This window comes from Aegilops tauschii, chromosome 7, assembly GCF_002575655.3.
Source record: "Aegilops tauschii subsp. strangulata cultivar AL8/78 chromosome 7, Aet v6.0, whole genome shotgun sequence".
NCBI classification, from domain to species: Eukaryota; Viridiplantae; Streptophyta; class Magnoliopsida; order Poales; family Poaceae; genus Aegilops; species Aegilops tauschii.
The window spans coordinates 302394678-302413364 of record NC_053041.3 but is presented as its reverse complement, the minus strand read 5'-3'; positions in this window follow the sequence as shown (position 1 = coordinate 302413364).

Below are 18687 nucleotides of genomic sequence, written 5' to 3'. Positions count from 1 at the left end.
GCCATGAGCCTACGCAAGTTATGGGTCATGGCCTCCAAACCCTCGAGAAGCTCTACCTCGGTGCGCCGCGGAGTTGGCTTCAGCGGCTCCGAATGCGTAGTCGTGGCGTAGTCGTGGTAGGGGTGTGGAGGGACACCGCACTAGACTGCCTGTTGGCGGCTCTGGTGCGGAGGCGTTGAGCTGCCTCCACATCTCCTTTCATATCCGCCCTTGTCGATTCCTTCAACAGGGCGCGCGCCTCAAGCATTAGCTCGCGACGCTCCTTCTTCATCTTGGCAGCCTCCCGCCTTAGTGCCTTCTTCGACTGCACAGTTTGAAACTACGCAGGATCCTGGGCTTGATGGATGTAGACCTTCTCGCCAAGCTCGATGACGACCATGGGCGGCAACGATCCAAACTGGATCATCACCGGCTCTGAGTTGCTGTCACGGGAGAGTCCACCTGCATGAAAGGGATCTTGATGAGCGGAAATCCCCGCTTACGCCTTGTCATGCAACATGTTGTGCAGGTTGGGGGACGAGCGAAGACGATTCAGACGACCACAATGAAGCGAAGATGGGAGGAGAATCGGGTCCCACCGGGCGTGCCAATTTGTTTGACATGAGAAAAATCCTATTACACTCCGGAAGAAGGGAAGAGGAGGTGTTTGATTTCTCTCATGCGCCGGGAAAAAAATAAAAATGCGGGCGTGCTAGGTACCATAGTACACAAAGAAAAGTGATACGGGAAACAAGTATTTCATTTATCTCTTTGGATGAACAAAATTACAAGATCCCATAAAAAATGGTTGCGCTCCGTGGCCTACTAGCGCGGCTTGCCTGACTATGGCGATGTGCGATCTCCTGGTTCCCGGGGCCACAAAAAGCTCCCGCTTAATTACTCCCATAGGTTGCTCCGCGAGATACCTCCGATTAAGCCGTGTGGTCGTCTTCGTCGTCTTCGCTTCGCGTTCTCCATCCATGATGATGATGATGATGATGTGATTGTATGGTGTGGGCGGTGGCAAAGCTCGTGTCCTCGTCGGTACACGTGCCGCTCAAAACATGGCTTTGTGTTGGCCACGTTCGCCCTCGCCGTCGCGCCTCGTCGGTCTTGATAGCGTTGATGTAGTCGGTGTTGAAGTTGCATGAGTCCTGCTCTGCTCGGACTTCTTGACGATGTAGCGGCTTCGTCGGGGATGCAAGGGGTTGCCTCACGGGAGTATTCTTTTGTGCAGACCAGCGTCCGTGCAAAACCAATGCTCGCTCGTATCGGCAATGCCGGTGTGGTTGGCGCCTAGTCTTGGCTGGACGCCGTGTTTACAGCGGTCCTCCAAGACAAGGGCACCGCCTCACAGGGCCATCGGGAGCTAGTGTTGGTGAAGTCACGTCGCCTCCTCGCCATCACGCCTCGTCATCATGGGCTTCGTGTCGCAAATAACACCATGTAGTGGTCAGGTTTGGTGAAGCCACGTCATTGCGTAGGACCATCTTCTTCGCATCACGGGCTCCGTGTTGCGGGCAACACCGAGGGCGTGTGTCATCTTCATGGCTCCGGGTCGCGGGCTCCATCTTGACGAGGTAAACATTGGTGGTGTCCTCCTTGCGAGCTCCACGCCACGATCCTTCGCGGTACCGGGTTGATGTTGGCGATGGGCGTCGTCTTGGCGAGCTCCGCGCCGCTATCCACCGCGGCACGGCAGCGGCATCCTTGCGAGCTCCACGCCTCCGTCCTCAATGGCACCGGCTTGATGATATTGGTGTTGGTGTCATCTTGGCGAGCTCCGCGCCGCTATCCACCGCGGCACGGCGGCGCCGTCGTTGCGAGCCTCCACGCCTTTGTCCCCCATGGCACCGACTTGATGAAGAAGAAGACGGGCGTCGTCCTAGCAAGCTCCGTCTCGCCTTCCTTGCAGTACACGACGGAATCCCTGCGAGCTTCACGCCTCCGGGCTCCAGCTTGACGAAGTAGACGTCGGCGGCATCCCCAACGGGCGCCACGCCTCCGTCCTCTAGCTCCAGCATGATGAAGTGGATGGCGGGCGTCCTTCTTGTGAGCTTCCCGTCACGATCCTTGTGGCACCGAGTTGATGATGTTGACATTGGCGTCATCTTGGCGAAATCCGTGGCACCATCCACCACGGCACGACGATGGCATCCTCCTGAGCCTCCATGCCTTCGTCCTCCATGGCACCGGCTTGATGAAGTTGACACTGGCGTCGTCTTGGCGAACTTCGCGCCGCGATCCACCGCGGCACGGCGGCGGCATCCTCGCAAGCCTCCCCACCTTCATCCTCCATTGCGCCAGCTTGATGAAGAAAACGAGGGCGTCGTCCTAGCGAGCTCCATGTCGTCATCCATGGCGGCATCCTCGCAAGCCTCGCGCCTTCGGGGCTCCAGCTTGACGAAATAGACGTCGCCGGCCTAATCACCAAGGGCAGCCACCACAAAGGAGTCCAACGGGCTGCGCACCGGCAGCCCCATTGGTATTGCCATTGTCTTCAACGGCATCCTTGCAAGAGGTGTCGGCGGGCTGCGAGATTGCATGCTCCACCAATATTGCGTTCAGCGCCGATTGTGTGATGACTTGCTCGTGTGCATGAATGCTGTATGCCAAGGAGAAACAAGAAAATAGATGCATTAGTTCAAAGTCTCACCCTCGGAGAATGTGTGCTTCATCATGGCGCGTCCTGGACTGCGTTTTCTCCTTCCTCCTTGCTCTTCTCGACGATGCCGGATGGTGGGATGAGGTGCTGGTTTGATGGATGTGTTGCTACGTGGGTTGCTGTGCGCGTGATGGCGGCGATGTGGTGGCTGGATGTGTTCGGGTGTGGTACTGTTGCGTGCGTGGTGTGTTGGCTCCCCTCCTCTATGTTGAGACCTTGCCTCTATATATAGGCGGCCGGCCGAATCAGATTTCTTGGCCCGTACATCTTGCGTGGTTTGGCAGGTCATCTTATCTTTCCTTTTGTATGACCTTCCTGATGCGAACTGTGTGTCCTTCCCAAAATGATCAAAGGCGGCTTCTTTTGTTTCCAAATTTTGCCGACTTGCCAATTGTGCATTGCTCCTCGTCCAAGTTGATCTTCGATACGTGAGCTAAGTAAAATAAATCCCGATGTCGTTTCTACACCTTCCTTCTGCTAGAACCTTTCCGTTTGAGCCCGCAAAAAGAAAGGAAACCATTTTGCCTACATGTGATTATGGGCCTGCCTCTCGTCGGGTAAATACGTGTGTGTGCCGGCCGGCCTGCGAATACTCCAGCATGTATGCATGCGTACGTGGCTGCCGCGTATAATCTACCAAAAGAAAAATATATGCATGCTACCTTTCGTTTACGTGTGCATGCAAAGATATAATCTTGCCTTCCAGTGCAGTACGAGGCACGTAATGAACTTAACTTGGATGCATGTGCAAAACTAAATCAAAGACCAGCTAGTATAGGAGTGGGCTACTGTACAAGTACACATATATGCATGGTTTGAGGCTTGCGGGTATTCGGGTATATACACGCGCGAGCTTGCCGGCCGGCCGAGACACCCGAATACGTACATATAGCGTATAAATACTAATCCAAGGCAAAGTTGTTCGCGGACACGGAAAACCCCTATTTTTATTTTTGAACGTGCATGCATAAGCTATGTACATAAGCCCATTCTCACGTACATTACCTGTGCCAAAAAAAACTCAAAGATAATCATTAGTAAAGAAAAATATCCATCGAACACCTGACTATTGTCACTCTGGGGTTGCCGGATCATAACAGGTAGTAGGTGACTATAACTTGCAAGATCGGATCTAGAAGATGGATATAATTGTGATAACATAAAAGGTTCAGATCTAAAATCATGGCACCCGGGCCTAAAGTGACAAGCATTAAGCATGGCAAAGTCATAGCAATATCAATCTCAGAACATAGTGGATACGAGGGATCAGGCCCTAACAAAACTAACTAGATTACATGATGAATCTCATCCAACTCCTCACCGACCAGCGAGCCTATGAAGGAATTACTCACTCCCGGTGGGGAGCATCATGGAATTGGCGATGGAGAAGGGTTGGTGATGACGAAGATCGAAGATCCCCCTCTGTGAAGCCCCAAATGGACTCTAGATCTGGCCTCCCGATGAAGAACAGGAGGTGATGGCGGCTCCGTCTCGTGGAATGCGATAATTCTTTCTCCCAGATTTTTCTGAAAAATGTGATTTTATAGCGTCGGTTTCTGGGTCTGCGGGGCCACCAGGTGGGGAAAACCCGCCTGGGCGTGCCTGGAGGGGGGCGCGCCCTGGTGGGTTGTGCCCACCTAGGTGCCCCCCTCCGGTGGTTCTTGGCTCCAGAAATTCTCTTTTATTGGGTAAAAATTCCTTGCAAAGTTTTGTTCCATTCCGAGAACTTTTATTTCTACACAAAAACAACACCATGGTAGTTCTACTGAAAACAATGCCAGTCCGGGGTTAGTTTCATTCAAATCATGCAAATTAGAGTCCAAAACAAGAGGAAAAGTGTTAGAAAAAGTAGATACATTGGAGACGTATCAACTCCCCCAAACTTAAACCTTTGCTTGTCCTCAAGCAATTCAGTTGATAAACTGAAAGTGAAAAAAGAAAAAAATTTATGAACTCTTTGGCTCTTGTTTGCATAAATAAGCTTAAACAACACCCAGGTTTTTAGCCAGTATTATAACTAACCATGCCGACAATAACTCCTAAAAATTATATTAACTCATATCAATGACATAATCAGCTAGCTAGCAATAATAAGATATCTCAAACAGCAACACATTAGCAAAACAACCATGATATAATATGACAATAGTGGTATCTCACTAGCCCTTTCTGAGACCGCAAAACAGAAATGCAGAGCACCTCCAAAGTTCAAGCAGCGACTAAACGTTGTAATTCATGGTAGAAAAGATCCAGTCATGATGCACCCAACATTAGCTACACACAATGCATCAGCATGACAACAGTGCTCTCAGGTTCTGGCGCTTACTTTAGAAGGTGATGACATAACATAAAAGTTAATAGAAAGTCCCTTCGTAGAGGGAAGCAGTGATTTGCAGGGATGCCAGAGCTCAAGTTTTTAAAACAGAGGTAAATGATATTTTGAGAAATGCACCCTTCTTGTTTACTTCATGACCATCAGTTATCAATATCTTCCATGCTAAGCACGCTAGTGGCGGTTCCCAAGCGATAAAAGTAAAGGTTTACTCCCCCTCCACCAACAATCACACTCCACGGCTTGTTCGAAACAACGGGTGTCGCCCATACCAACAACAGTTCCGAGGGAGTTTTGTTTAATTATTTGCAATTTGAGTTCGGGACTGGGAATTCCTATTACCGCCCTTTTCTCGTGCGATGGTGAGTGAATAAACACTCAACCTGAGAATAACCCGCTTAGCATGGAAGATACTGACCACCTCATGTCGTTCCATGAACGAACCAGGCACACAAAAGGATATTTATTTGAAGTTTTTAGAGGTGGGACATGCAAATTTACTTAGGACGGAAGGGTGATACCGCATATAGGTAGATATGGTGGACTCATCTGGAATAACTGGGGTTCAAGGTTTTCGATGAACAAGCAGAGATCCCACTTAGTACAGGCGAAGGCTAGCAAATAGGTTGAGAAGCGGCCAGCTAGAGAGTAACAACGGTCATGAACATGCATTATGCATAAGTAATATTGGACACTAGCATGAGTAGGATATGAACACTATGAACATAAATATCATAGAGGCTATGTTGGTTTTGATTCAACTACATGCATGAACATGTGCCCAGTCAAGCCACTCGAACATTCAGAGGAGGATACCATATCATCATACTACATCACAATCATTTTAACGCAATGTTGATATCCAAGATAAATCATTATCCACCCCTAGCTACTTATGCATGGCATGAGAAACTATAATCTCTAATTGTCATTGCAAACATGTTTAATCATAATGGGATGCATTATGGATACTAGGTTAAACATATTTACAAAAACAGAACAAATCGACTTCATACCTGTTTCTCTCTGCCACGGCCAGTTCGTCAAATATCGTCATTATTGCCTTTCACTTGCACGACCGAACAACGTGAAAATAATAATAGTGCAAGAGTGTCGTGGACTAAGCTGGAATCAGCAAACATTTTATTCAACAGGAGAAGACAAGGTAATATGGGCTCTTTGTTAGATCAACAATAATGCATATGAGAGCCACTCAACATTTTCATCATGGTCTTCTCCTTGGTACGACTCGAGTAAAAAAGAAAAGAAATTCAGAGAAACACAGTGAAATATTTTTGGAGTTTTTGGTTTTGTTTAACCAGCAAATAAAAGGGAAAAACAAAAACGAGAAAAACTATTTACACGGGAAAGCTCCCAACAAGCAAAAGAAGAACAAGGAAATTTCTTTTTGGGTTTTCTTTTTAGTGCTACAGCTAACTAATCTAGAAAGAAAAATGAAAAAGAAGCAGGAAATATTTTTGGATTTTCTCAAGGTTTTTCAAACACACAAGAAGAAAGCGAGAAAATATATTTAACATGGATAATACAATGAAAAAGTATGGACACCGACAACTGGAATGAAATGTGGGAACATGAATGTAATGTCGGTGGGAATACATACTCCCCCAACCTTAGGCTTTTGGCCTAACTTGGTAATCAGTCAATAGTCGAAGAAACCATGGGGTCCCATGTCGAACTGCTGAGGAACGGGCACCTGTGGATCCCACTGCTGAGGCTCCTCCTCTGCTGTAGCCTGGTTGTTCCGGTAGGCGATGATATCCGCAGGCATAATATTGTATCCACCCCTGGCAATAGGATCAAACAAAGCAGGTGCAGGCAATGGAACAATATTACGAGTTCTCACACTAAAAACCAGGTTATACGGAATAGGGATGTTAGGGTAATCAGTAGCAATAAACTGATGGTCTTCCATAGCCGCGCGATCTAGGTAAACCTTGGGCAAAGGATAATCATGCAAGCGTATCTCAACGTTAAAGCAAGCTGCCAAACGAGTGGCGTAAATACCTCCATATATTTTACCCTTGGATTTATTAATGTGAAGACGACGTGCCACAATAGCTCCCAAGCTATAAGTGTTGTCGCCTTCAAGTGCACGACGTAAAACAGCAAGGTCTAGGGCACTAAGTGCACCCACCTTCTCTCTAGCCAGCAAGCATTTTTTAATGAAAAGAGTAAAATAATGAACAGCAGGAAAATGCAAGCCAGCGGCGGTGATACTCGACACCCCTCTCCCATCCCCCACGACCAGAGTACGGTAAAAACCATCAAACTCTTCGGGCCTAGGCTTTACCAAACCACCATCAGAAGGAAGCAAGCATATTTCACAGAACTCAGTAAGCGGTATCTGATGGGGTTCAACGTATAAATTAAACTGCACCTCAAGAGGATTATTCCTAGGAAGGAAAGTAAAACTTTGCACAAAGGAGTTTGTGAGGAGATGATACTATTCGCATTCAGCTGCGATGAAGTCAGTGAGGCTGGCATTAGCAGCATATTGTGCAAACTCTTGAAGGATTCCAGCCCCTTCCATGAACGGGGTATGCGGCCATTCACACGGCCGTACTTCCGCCAATCTCCGGGTTTGGAGATCACTGTCAGACGACTCCCCAATAACTCCCTTGGAGTTCTTCTTGGAAGCAAACTTCCTAAAGATATTCATCTTTTTCCTATGAACAAAATGCTGAAATTTTTTAGTCCACAAAATTTTCTCAACAAAACTTACAAGATTGATAGCAACTACTCATAGGGATACATAGAGGCCATAGCAAGCATTCAAACTACTTAGAACTCTAAGAATTCAACATGCAAGCTCATCTACAGTAGCACCAAGAGTAGCTAATTATTCAAAATGTAAACCACTAAAGCAAAAACTAATTGGATAAACGGTGGAGTCACATACCAAGCAACAATCCCCCGAAACAGTTTTGGAAACGGAACTTCGAGCAAAGAGATTGAAATCCGCGGGTTTGAGAGTAAGAACACGAGAGAGAGAGAGAGAGAGAGAGAGAGAGAGAGAGCACTGGTGAATTTTTTCTGCAGGTAGGTGATGAAGTGGTATGAAGAGATAAGTGAGGGGGCCCACGTGGGGACCACAACCCACCAGGGCATGCCTGGGGGTCCTGGCGCGCCCAGGTGGGTTGTGCCCACCTGGTGCACCTCCCTCTAATGTTATTTGCACCCAAAATTCTTAAATATTCAGAAAAAAACGTATTAAATTTTCAGAGCATTCTAAGAACTTTTATTTTTGGGTCATTTTTTTATTGCACAGAAAATTCAGAAAACAGACAAAACATGGCATTTTATTTTATTTGACTAATAAAAACAGAAAACAAAAGGTAGGGATAGAAGGTAGTGCTTACTAAATTCATCAACTTCATACCTCTCAAAAATGATCCATTAATAAGGTTGTTTAAGTCTTATTAACAACCACTTTCGATTAGCATGAAACCGAAGAACTTTCGTAAATCACTAAGTTACCTCAACGGGGATATGACTGTCCCCAACAATAAGCATTTCATATTTCTTTTTAACAATAGGTAGAGGTAGTTGAAAACTTCCAATAGTGATTGTCGAAGATTTTTCAATAACATTAATACCGTTCACTTGGAATTGTTTCTTCCGAAAGTGCACCGTATGCTCATTACCATTGATATGAAAAGTGACCTTGCTTTTATTGCAATCAATAACAGCCCCTGCAGTATTCAAGAAGGGTCTACGAAGGATAATCGACATGTTGTCGTCCTCGGGCATCTCAAGTATAACAAAGTCAGTCAAAATAGTAACATTAGCAACAACAACGGGCACATCCTCACAAATACCGATAGGTACGGTAGTTGATTTGTCAGCCATTTGCAAAGATACTTCAGCAGGTGTGAGTTTATTCAAATCAAGTCTTTTATATAAAGAGGAAGGCATAACACTAACACCAGCTCCTAAATCACATAAAGTAGTTTTCACATAGTTTCTTTTGATGGAGCAAGGTATAGTTGGTATTCCCGGATATCCAAGTTTTTTAGGTACTCCATCTTTAAAAGTATAATTAGCAAGCATAGTGGAGATTTCAGCTTCCGGTATTTTTCTCTTATTGGTGATGATGTCTTTCATGTATTTTGCATAAGGAGGCATTTTAGGGATATCAGTCAAGCGAGTACGCAAAAAGATTAGCCTCAGCATTTCAGCAAAGCGTTCAAATTCCTCATCATCTTTCTTTTTAGTTGACTTAGGTGGAAAGGGCATAGGTTTTTGAACCCGCGGTTCTCTTTCTTTACCATGCTTTCTAGCAATAAAGTCTCTTTTATCATATCATGTATTCTTGGGTTGTGGGTTATCCAGATCAACTGCAGGTTCTATCTCGACATCATTGTCTGGTTCTTTACTATTTTTTTGAGTATTTTCACGAACCTCATCATTATCGTTTTCATTACCAGAAGGTGAGTGTTCATTACCAGACTGAGTTTCAGCATCAGAGATAGAAATTTCATTATCATTATCAGGAGGTTTTTCTACTTCAGGTTCACTAGAGGCATGCAAAGTCCTATCATTTTTCTTTTTCTTTTTCTTTTTAGAAGGACTACATGCATCAGTGTTAACTCTTTGAGAGTCTTGTTCAATTATTTTTGGGTGTCCCTCAGGATAAAGTGGTTCCTGAGTCATTTTACCTCCTCTAGTTGCTACTCTAACAGCAAAGTCACTTATGTTATTATTCATTTCATCAAGCAACTCTCTTTGAGATTTAGCAACTTGTCCTAACTGAGTTTGAACCATAGAAGCATGCTTTCCCATACCTCTAACATCATTCGAGATTCTAAATAACAAGTCACTCAAGCGAGCAATCATATCAGAATTGTATTTCAATTGTCTCATAACATTTGCATTGAAGTGATCTTGCTTTCTAATGTAATTTTCAAACTCATAAAGGCATTGGCTAGGGTGCATATTGTGAGGATTGTCATTATCATTGAATTTCATTAGAGAATTTACCTCTACCACCTTAGGTGGTGGTGGTGTATCAAGCCCATGTATTTCTTCTATACGAGGTAAATTTTTAACATCCTCGCCTTTAATACCTTTTTCCTTCATAGATTTCTTTGCCTCTTGCATATCTTCAGGACTGAGATATAATATACCCCTTTTCTTCGGAATGGGTTTAGGTGGTGGTTCAGGAAGAGTCCAATCATCATAATTTTTCAATATGTTATTCAATAATTCTTCAGCTTGCCCAATAGTTCGTTCCCTGAAAACACAACCAGCACAACTATCTAGGAAATCCCTAGAAGCATCGGTTAGTCCATTATACAAGATATCAAGTATTTCATTTTTCCAAGAGGATGATCAGGCAAAGCATTAAGCAATTGGCAAAGCCTCCCCCAAGCTTGTGGGAGACTCTCTTCTTCAATTTGCACAAAGTTAAATATTTCCTATAAAGTAGCTCGTTTCTTATGAGCAGGGAAATATTTTTCAGAGAAGTAATAAATCATATCCTGGGGACTACGCACACAACTAGGAGCAAGAGTATTGTACCAAGCTTTGGCATCACCCTTTAATGAGAACGGAAATAATTTGAGAATATAGTAATAACGAGTTTTCTCATCATAAGTAAAAAAGGGTGGCTATGTCATTCAACTTAGTAAGATGTGCCACAACAGTTTCAGTTTCATAACCATGGAAAGGATCAGATTCAACTAAAGTAATTAACTCTGGGTCGACAGAGAATTCATAATCCTTATCATCAATAAAGATAGGTGAGGTAGCAAACTTAGGATCATATTGCATTCTAGCATTCAAGGATTTTTTCTTTATACTTGCATAATAATTTGTCTAGATCATCTCTATCCTTACAAACAAGAATATCTCTAGTTGTCTCCTCATTCATAACATAACCTTCCGGTACCTTTGGCAATTCATATCTAGGAGGGCTAGTTCTAGTAGGTGTTTCAAGATTTTCAGTTTCAAGCTCATCATCAGTTTCCACAATATCATGATGTCTTACTCTAGCAATTTGTTCATCAAGAAACACCTAGTGGCACATCATCATCATCAAGCAAGGTACTAGCATCATCATAGTATCATTCATAGCAGAAGTAGCATCATCAATAGCTTGCGACATATCAGGATTAATAGCATGTGGTGGTGTTGCAAGTTTACTTATAACAGAAGGTGAATCTAAAGCAGAGCTAGATGGCAGTTCCTTACCTCCCCTCGTCTTAGAGGGATAAATCTTAGTCTTAGCATCCTTCAGGTTCTTCATAGTGATAAATTGATAATAATCCCAAGTGACTCAACAAATATAGTTATGCTCCCTGGCAACGCGCCAGAAAAAGGTCTTGATAACCCACAAGTATAGGGGATCGCAACAGTTTTCGAGGGTAGAGCATTCAACCCAAATTTATAGATTCGACAGAAGGGGAGCCAAAGAATATTTCAAGTATTAGCAGCTGAGTTGTCAATTCAACCACACTTGGAGATTAATTATCTGCAGCAAAGTGATTAGTACCAAAGTAATATGATAGTTTTGATAATAGTGACAGCAGCAATGGTAAGGGTAACAATGATAGCAGTAGTTTTGTAGCAAGTGCAATAGTAACGATAGCAGTAGTAACTTAGCAAGAACAATATAAGATAAATTCGTAGGCATTGGATCGGTAATTTGTTGGATGATATTCATCATGTGACAGTCATAACCTAGGGCGATACGGCACTAGCTCCAGATCATAAATATAATGTAGGCATGTATTCCGTAAATAGTCATACGTGCTTATGGAAAGAACTTGCATGACATCTTTTGTCCTACCCTCCCGTGGCAGCGGGGTCCAATTGGAAACTAAGGGATATTAAGGCGAGAGGCCTCCTTTTAATAGAGAACCGGAACAAAGCATTAACACACGGTGAATACATGAACTCCTCAAACTACGGTCATCACCGGGAGTGGTCCTGACTATTGTCACTCCGGGGTTGCCGGATCATAACACATAGTAGGTGACTATAACATGCAAGATCGGATCTAGAACATGGATATAATTGTGATAACATAAACGGTTCAGATCTGAAATCATGGCACCCGGTCCCAAAGTGACAATCATTAAGCATGGCAAATTCATAGCAACATCAATCTCAGAACATAGTGGATACTAGGGATCAGGCCCTAAAAAAACTAACTAGATTACATGATGAATATCATCCAACTCCTCACTGACCAGCGAGCCTACGAAAGAATTACTCACTCCCGGTGGGGAGCATCATGGAATTGGAGATGGAGAAGGGTTGGTGATGATGAATATCGAAGATCCCCTCTCCGATGCCCCAAACGGACTCCAGATCTGGCCTCCTGATGAAGAACAGGGGGTGATGGTGGCTCCGTCTCGTGGAACACGATAATTCTTTCTCCCTGATTTTTTTCCGAAAAAATGTGATTTCATAGTGTCGGTTTCAGGGTCTGCGGGGCCACCGGGTGGGGACAACCCACCTGGGCGTTCCTGGAGGGGGAGCGCGCCCTGGTGGGTTGTGCCCACCTAGGTACCCCCCTCTGGTGGTTCTTGGCTCTAGAAATTCTCTTTTATTGGGTAAAAATTCCTCGCAAAGTTTCATTCCATTCCAAGAACTTTTATTTCTACACAAAAACAACACCATGGTAGTTCTGCTGAAAACAGCGTCAGTCCGGGGTTAGTTTCATTCAAATCATGCAAATTAGAGTCCAAAACAAGAGGAAAAGCGTTAGGAAAAGTAGATACGTTGGAGACGTATCAGACCATAGAACGTATTACTCATGTAAATAGAATAACCATTATTCTTTGACTTCAATGAATAACCGTATTGCAATAAACACGATCTAATCGTGTTCATGCTCAACGCAGACACCAAATAACATTATCTAGGTTTAACACTAATCTCGTAGGTAGAGGGAGCGTGTGATGGTGATCACATCAACCTTGGAAACACTTCCGACACACATCGTCACCTCACCCTTAGCTAGTCTCCGTTTATTCCGCAGCTTTTGTTTCGAGTCACCAATATTAGCAACTGAATCGGTATCTAATACCCATGTGCTACTAGGAGTACTAGTAAGGTACACATCAATAACACGTATATCAAATATACTTTTGTTGAAGTTGCCAGCCTTCTTATCTACCAAGTATTTGGGGCAGTTCCGCTACCACTGACCGTTCCCCTTACAATAGAAGCACTTAGTCTCGGGTTTGAGTTCAACCTCGGGTTTCTTCACTGGAGCGGCAATTGGCTCGCCATTCATGAAGTTTCCCTTCTCGCCCTTGCCCTTCTTGAAACCAGTGGTCTTGTTAACCATCAACACTTGATGCTCCTTCTTGATTTTCACCGTCACGGCCTTTAAGCACCGCGAGCAGCTCCGGGATCATCTCCATCCCTTGCATGTTATAGTTCATCACGAAGCTCTAGTAGCTTGGTGATAGTGACACCGACAGCCCCGGCGGTGAACCATCTTTTATTAGCGGATGATAGCCTGCTGTTTTTCAGGGCAAGTACTAATGGAGCTGAAGAGGTATCAAACCTATTGGAAGCTTATTGCATGGCCTCAGGCCAAAGAGTTAACAGAGAGAAGTCCTTCATATTTTTCAGTAGGGGTTGCCCTGAGATAGTTCGTAATATTGTCAAAGGGTTCCTTAATGTTCCCAATGAATCTTTGAGTGATAGGTACTTGGGAATGCTGACAGATGTGGGGCACTCGAAGAAGGGAACGTTCAAATACCTAAGTGACAGAGTTTGGGACAAGGCGAAAGGATGGATGAGTAAATGTCTTTGTGCTGGAGGAAAGGATGTTCTCATTAAATCAGTGGCTCAAGCGATTTCGGTGTACTCTATGTCGTGTTTCAAGCTTCCGAGGGGTTTATGTGATCATGTCAAATCCATCATACAGAAGTTTTGGTGGGGATGCAAACAAGGAGAGCGTAAACCAGCTTGGGTCTCATGGGACACTATGACAAGACCCAAAAGTCTGGGCAGGCTCGGTTTTAAAGATCTTTAGATTTAACCTCACTTTACTTGCGAGACAAGCCTGGAGAATAATGCAACAACCGAACACTTGGAGTACAATAATTCTGAAGGCTTCATATTTCCTTGAGGGAAATATCATCGAGGCGGAGCTCGGAAGTAGACCATCCCAAATTTGGAGATCGATAATTGAAGGGCGGGACTTGCTTAAGCAAGGAATTATCCGCCGAATAGGAAATGGCCAAACAACAGATATTTGGGCAGACAACTGGATTCCGAAGGAGACTGCACCAAGGCCCATAACATCTTTAGTGGCTGACCCACCGAGGCTTGTCGCTGAGCTTTTATCTCCGGCGACAGGATCATGGAATGAGGCTTTGGTGAGGACCGTTTTTCTGCCAATTGATGCAAATGCAATCCTGAAGATACTGTTGGGGAACGTAGTAATTTCAAAAAAATTCCTACGAACACGCAAGATCATGGTGATGCATAGCAACGAGAGGGGAGAGCGTTGTCCACGTACCCTCGTAGACCGACAGCGGAAGCGTTATCACAACGCGGTTGATGTAGTCGTACGTCTTCACGATCCGACCGATCAAGTACCGAACGTACGGCACCTCCGAGTTCTACACACGTTCAGCTCGATGACGTCCCTCGAACTCCGATCCAGCCGAGTGTTGAGGGAGAGTTTCGTCAGCACGACGGCGTGGTGACGATGATGATGTTCCACCGACGCAGGGCTTCGCCTAAGCTCCGCAACGGTATTATCGAGGTGTAATATGGTGGAGGGGGGCACCGCACACGGCTAAGAGATCTCAAGGATCAATTGTTGTGTCTATGGGGTGCCCCCTGCCCCCGTATATAAAGGAGCAAGGGGGAGGCGGCCGGCCAAGGGGAGAGGCGCGCCAAGGGGGGGAGTCCTACTCCCACCGGGAGTAGGACTCCTCCTTTCCTTGTGGGAGTAGGAGAAGGGAAGGGGGAAGGAGAAAGAAGGAAGGGTGCGCCCCCCTTCCCTAGTCCAATTCGGACCAGATCATGGGGAGGGGTGCGGCCACCTTTTGAGGCCTTTCTCTCCTTTCCCGTATGGCCCATTAAGGCCCAATACGAATTCCCGTAACTCTCCGGTACTCCGAAAAATACCCGAATCACTCGGAACCTTTCCGAAGTCCGAATATAGTCGTCCAATATATCGATTTTTACGTCTCGACCATTTCGAGACTCCTCGTCATATCCCCGATCTCATCCGGGACTCCGAACTCCTTCGGTACATCAAAACTCAATAAAACTGTCATCGTAACGTTAAGCGTGCGGACCCTACGGGTTCGAGAACTATGTAGACATGACCGAGACACGTCTCCGGTCAATAACCAATAGCGGGACCTGGATGCCCATATTGGCTCCCACATATTCTATGAAGATCTTTATCGGTCGGACCGCATAACAACATACGTTGTTCCCTTTGTCACCGGTATGTTACTTGCCCGAGATTTGATCGTCGGTATCTCGATACCTAGTTCAATCTCGTTACCGGCAAGTCTCTTTACTCGTTCCGTAACACATCATCCCGCAACTAACTCATTAGTCACAATGCTTGCAAGGCTTATAGTGATGTGCATTACCGAGTGGGCCCAGAGATACCTCTCCGACAATTGGAGTGACAAATCCTAATCTCGAAATACGCCAACCCAACAAGTACCTTTGGAGACACCTGTAGAGCACCTTTATAATCACCCATTTACGTTGTGACGTTTGGTAGCACACAAAGTGTTCCTCCGGTAAACGGGAGTTGCATAATCTCATAGTCATAGGAACATGTCTAAGTCATGAAGAAAGCAATAGCAGCATACTAAACGATCGAGTGCTAAGCTAACGGAATGGGTCAAGTCAATCACGTCATTCTCCTAATGAGGTGATCTCGTTAATCAAATGACAACTTATGTCTATGGCTAGGAAACATAACCATCTTTGATTAACGAGCTAGTCAAGTAGAGGCATACTAGTGACACTCTGTTTGTCTATATATTCACACATGTATTATGTTTCCGGTTAATACAATTCTAGCATGAATAATAAACATTTATCATGATACAAGGAAATAAATAATACTTTATTATTGCCTCTAGGGCATATTTCCTTCAGATACCTACATGCAATAGCAATACAACAGATTTCTGGGCATGGCACCCGGATAAGAAGGGTAGGTTTATAGTGTCATCGGCCTATAAGTTTTTGCAGCGGACAAAGTTTCAGCGCGGGGAATGGCTGCAAGGTACAGGTGGATCATCCAGTGCCTAGCGAGATGAGAAATCATGGTGCTCTCTTTGGAAACTGCAAGTACCATCGAAGATCAGAATCTTTCTGTGGCGGCTTGCTCACCATTCCCTCCCTACCAATGATGTTTTGAAGAGATGCAATATGTCTGTCCAAGATGTGTGCCCTCTCTGTGGTTGTCAGGACTCATGGCGACATGCCCTTGTTTCATGCACTATGTCCAGGTGTATTTGGGCTCTATCGGATAATTATTTGGTCTCACAGATGACAGGTAATTTGGAGCCCAATGCCAGGTTGTGGCTGTTCGAGTTGAGTGACACTATGGATCACACGAGCTTCACGAGGATGGCCATCACGCTATGGTCCATATGGTATGCCAGGCGAAAAGCAGTCTACAAATTCATCTTCCAAAGCCCACAACAGACAATATCTTTTGTTGACAATTTTCTGTCAGATTTGGGGCAGCCTTTGGTGAAACCAGGCCGTGGAAGATCAACTGATACGGCATCGGCACAGCCACAACGTTGGCTTCCGCCTCTAGCAGGAAGCGTGAAAATCAATGTAGACGGAGCAGTGGCTGCTATTTGCCGAGACCAAACGGGCTTATACCTAGGGTCCTCATCTGTGTTTTTTCAAGGAACCAATGACCCTCATATCCTGGAGACATATGCATGTCGGGAAGCACTCGCGCTAGCAGAAGACTTAGTTGTGATAGCCATCTATGTCGCATCTGATTGCCAAGGAGTGGTGGATGACATAAACAGGGGGACTGGAGGTCCAAATGCAGCGACCATACATGAGATAACAAACCATTGTAATAGTTTTATTTCATGTTCTTTTATTCATGAGCATAGGAACTTCAACTTTGAGGCTCATAATCTCGCCAAGTTTGCTTGTAATCTAGGCATGGGTAGACATGTGTGGTTGGGCAATCCCCATGACCCAAACCTTGTACCTATGACCTCGCTTTGAATGAATAAAGCTGGCGAGAATTCTAAAAAAAAACTAGCACTTTACATCTAAATCTCTCCCCTGACCGCTCTTCTCCCCCACCCGCCCACGGCGGCATACCTGCCACTCAAACCCTCCATCCTCGCCTAGTTTAAGCTCTCTTCACCTTGGTGCCAACGACGGACACCACGTGCGGTCGTGCTCACCATGATCGCTGCGGCGACAACTTGACAATGTCCTCAAGCATGAGGTGAGGCATCCCACGCAAGATCTGGCGAGGAGGAGGCCCTTCCTCACGAGATCCGGCGGAGCAAGGCAGCATCCAGGCCGTTGCCCTTCTCCAGCGCGGCGGAGGCTCGAACTGGCGCCCCGCCCAGTCTGTCTCCTTTCTTTTGGGCCTCGAGGATGTCGTAGAAGGCTCGTGCCCCGTCGTCCACAACTCATTGCTTTTTCGGCAGCTTGGAGGCCAAAGAAGTGGCGGGTGAGTGCTAAGCCTCAGCACTGACACATGACCACCAGGTGGTTAGTGATAAGAGGTCAATGCTATTTATTGTTGTAGTAGTTCATACACGCTCGTAAATTGTTGGAACTAGCAAAGTTAGTGAGATTGACAACCTCGCCGGAATTATTGGAGACACAAATGAAGTCCTTAATTGTGTTGCAAAACTGGTCATTGAACCAGAAATTGTGATTTACAAATTGACAATCTTGGTTTTTATTACGGAAAGGCCTTCATTGTTGTTTTGTTAACTCAAATCAAACTTACATCGTTTGCTAATGCATTGAGAATAAAAGTGGGAAGTGCATCCGACCACATTGTCGGTGGATTACCCCTCCCATAGCTAGCTAACTCATGAGCAACCATATTTTTCTCTCTAAAACAATGTTTGATAATGACCTTCCCAAAATCTTGCAGTAGACTGCGACAATCATCTAAAATTGGTGAAGCCACCAGTATGTACCCTTCATTCAACTTCAGAGAGTCTATGACAATAATACTATCCGACTGAATCATGATTTTGTCACTTTCGAGTCCTCGAATATATAAGATCCCTTACACATCGCCTCCGCCTCCGCTGAAACCACATCAGCCAGATATGTCATCTGTGTTGTTGCTGATAAACCCTCGTGTGATAATTGGAGCAACGAGCAAGGGCCTACTGACCTTACCGTTAGCACCTTGAAACACTAGTACAAATGCCCGTGCGTTGCACCCGGCAAAAAAAGAGTACAGCCTGCTTCATATGCTACAAATAAAAAAACGTGTATTCCTCAAAACATAATTGAGCAATAAATAAAGTGTGTGGTTAGCCTAAAAAAATACCTGTTTCATGTGCCATTGTGCATCTTTTTATATCTAATTTTAATAAATGTTGATGATAAGGTTAAACCTGGAAATTTTTTACATAAAAATTGGAATACCTTTTAAAGAATAGTTAACATTTTTACTAAATTGGAATATTTCTCTAAAAAGGAACATTTTTAACAGATGTTTTTTAAGAATGTT